General features: G+C 46.9%; 1 non-coding gene across 1 annotated transcript; it reads right to left on the bottom strand.

Moving 5' to 3' along the window:
- Nucleotides 1-1,350: 1,350 nt before the first annotated feature.
- Trnas-uga (transfer RNA serine (anticodon UGA)) lies at nt 1,351-1,425 on the bottom strand. The gene has a single exon. It is a non-coding gene; the product is annotated as a tRNA-Ser (tRNA).
- Nucleotides 1,426-3,307: the final 1,882 nt, after the last annotated feature.

Raw genomic sequence — 3,307 nt, 5'->3', positions numbered from 1 at the left:
ACTGAGGTAGGTAGAATGAGACAGCTAGTACCCTACGTTTCAGTCAGTTTGGAATCACGATCATATTCGCCTTTTTCGTGCTCAGATGGGCGCAGTTTTCGCTGGTTAGCTTCATGCTTCAAGTGCTTGGCGACGTGTGAACATGAGAAGTGCACTCCCCATTGGATATGCCTGTGGCATCCGAGGAAAACCGTACCCAATCCCGAGGTGAGGAATCAGTTGGTCAATCCACTCCTCCGTGTCAATGTCCAGTGTGTGGGTTACTGTGTGACGGCCACCTCCCTCTGGGTGCCGCCAGCTGGCTGCGACTTCCAGCTGCAGCTGCAGGTCCCCGTGACCCTGGCCACAGCGAAGTCACGTGAGCCTGGAAAAGAAAACAGTTTATCTACAATACTGCCCATTAAAATTGCTACAACAAGGAGAAATGCAGATGATAAACGGGTATTCATTGGACAAATATATTATACTACAACTGACATGTGATTACATTTTCACGCAATTTGGGTGCATAGACCCTGAGAAATCAGTACCCAGAACAACCACCTCTAGCCGTAATAACGCCCTTGATACGCCTGGGCATTGAGTCAAACAGAGCTTGGATGGCGTGTACAGGTACAGCTGTCCATGCAGCTTCAACACGATACCACAGTTCGTCGAGAGTAGTGACTGGCGTATTGTGACGAGCCAGTTACTCGGCCACCATTGACCAGACATTTCATGCTGGCCAGGGCAGCAGTCGAACATTTTCTCTACCCAGAAAGGCCCGTACAGGACCTGCAACATGCGGTCGCGCATTATCCTGATAAAATGTAGGGTTTCGCAGGCATGGAATGAAGGGTAGAGCCACGGTTCGTAACACATCTGAAATGTAACGTCCACTGTTCAAAGTGCCGTCAATGCGAACAAGAGGTGGCCGAGACGTGTAACCAATGTCACCCCATACCATCACGCCGGGTGATACGCCAGTATGGCGATGACGAATACACGCTTCCAATGTGCGTTCACCGCGATGTCACCAAACACGAATGCGACCATTAAAAAAATGGTTCAAATGGCTCTGAGCACTATGGGACTTAACATCTGAGGTCATCAGTCCCCTAGAACTTAGAACTACTTAAACCTAACTAACCTAAGGACATCACACACATCCATGCCCGAGGCAGGATTCGAACCTGCGTCCGTAGCAGTCACGCGGCTCCGGACTGAAGCGCCTAGAAGCGCATGGCCACCACGGCCGGCGAATCGCTTCTGAAAAACCCCTGTGCCTGCAAGGCATTAGCTTTCGTTAAACGTGCGTGGTGCTCTACGAAGCTGTCTTTCAGTTGAAACTTCCTGGCAGATTAAAACCGTGTGCCGGACCGAGACTCGAACTCGGGACCTTTGCCTTTCACGGGCAAGTGCTCTACCAACTGAGCTACCCAAGCACGACTCATTCCCCGTCCCCACAGCTTTACTTCTGCCAGTAATTCGTCTCCTACTGTTCAAACTTTACAGAAGCTCTCCTGCGAACCTTGCAGAACTAGCAGTCCTGAAACAAAGCTGTGAAGACGGGGCGTGAGTCGTGCTTGGGTTGCTCAGTTGGTAGAGCACTTGCCCGCGAAAGGCAAAGGTCCCGAGTTCGAGTCTTGGTCCGGCACACAGTTTTAATCTACAAGGAAGTTTCATACCAGTGCACACTCCGCTGCAGAGTGAAAATCTCATTCTAGAAACATCCCCCAGGCTGTGGCTAAGCCATGTCTCCGCAATATCCTTGGTTTCAGGAGTGCTAGTTCTGCAAGCCTCGCAGGAGAGCTTCTGTAAAGTTTGGAAAGTAGGAGACGAGGTACTGGCAGAAGTAAGGCTGTGAGGACGGAGTGTGAGTCGTGCTTGGGTAGCTCAGTTGGTAGAGCACTTGGCCGCGAAAGGTAAAGGTCCCGAGTTCGAGTCTCGGTCTGAACCACAGTTTTAATCTGCCAGGAGGTTTCATATCAGCGCACACTCCGCTGCAGAGTGAAAATCTCATCCTGTCTTTCAGTTGTTTCTACAACCAATACTATTCGAAATTCTGTTCTAGCACAGCAAGTGATAGCGAGTAAGATGGTTATGTAATGTCTTCTGTAACAAACTGAGTATACATTTAATAATGTCTGTTGTACTGACTGATTTATTAGCGAAATCATTACGGCAAAAGTGACTAGTTTTGAATAATTTTGCATGACGTATTCTGTACAATGAAATCGTAAAAAAAGTACGCAGGGAAGATTGGAACCCGTACTGCCGCGTCATCGGTGTGACCCTTAACCACTTGCGTTACGTTCGCTTGGTCTAAAGATGGCGAATATACAGGTATAAGAGGTAAATAAGAAACTGCGACATTGATTTTCTCGGAAACTAGGGGTGTTCACTTGAAAAGCCACTAACCATGTACTGTGGACAAGTCCCTCTACAACATATCAGAGGCCCATCAAGATCTGTGATTACAAGGTCTGATGGTCCGCTTGTGTCACAGATAAAGCCTTTCATTTGCTGAGAAAATAGCATTCACTACACTTTTCTCACGTAGGGGTTTGATGGATTTGCTCTTGTTCGTCTTGAATATCATTTATATTTCTTTCATTATGAATCATGTCTCCGTGATTTAGCGCAAAATTACATTGCCTGCTTTGCTTCATGTTGCACACTTTGGATTTGTGAATCTGTTTGCGATACGATGGAGCCTTCATCTGTATGACATACGTGGAGGGTTGCGCTCGTGACTTGCCCGCCTGGTTTGTTTTCGAGCATCGGAAATACAGTAGTGTCTGCGAACTAATGCGCATCAGCTGATACTAGCGTCTGTTGATGTACTCAAAACAATGGCAAACTTTCTTACAAACTTTCGTCTCTGTAGGAGGATACAAGATGACTTGGACAGGATTTGTGATTGGTGTAAAGAATGGCAGCTAGCTCTAAATATAGATAAATGTAAATTAATGCAGATGAATAGGAAAAAGAATCCTGTAATGTTTGAATACTCCATTAGTACTGTAGCGCTTGACACAGTCACGTCGATTAAATATTTGGGCGTAACATTGCAGAGCGATATGAAGTGGGACAAGCATGTAATGGCAGTTGTGGGGAAGGCGGACAGTCGTCTTCGGTTCATTGGTAGAATTTTGGAAACATGTGGTTCATCTGTAAAGGAGACCGCTTATAAAACACTAATACGACTTATTCTTGAGTACTGCTAGAGCGTTTGGGATCCCTATCAGGTCGGATTGAGGGAGGACATAGAAGCAATTCAGAGGCGGGCTGCTAGATTTGTTACTGGTAGGTTTGATCATCACGC

This window comes from Schistocerca cancellata, chromosome 9 (genome assembly GCF_023864275.1).
Source record: "Schistocerca cancellata isolate TAMUIC-IGC-003103 chromosome 9, iqSchCanc2.1, whole genome shotgun sequence".
NCBI lineage: Eukaryota > Metazoa > Arthropoda > Insecta > Orthoptera > Acrididae > Schistocerca > Schistocerca cancellata.
This window is presented reverse-complemented; position numbering and strand designations above follow the sequence as displayed.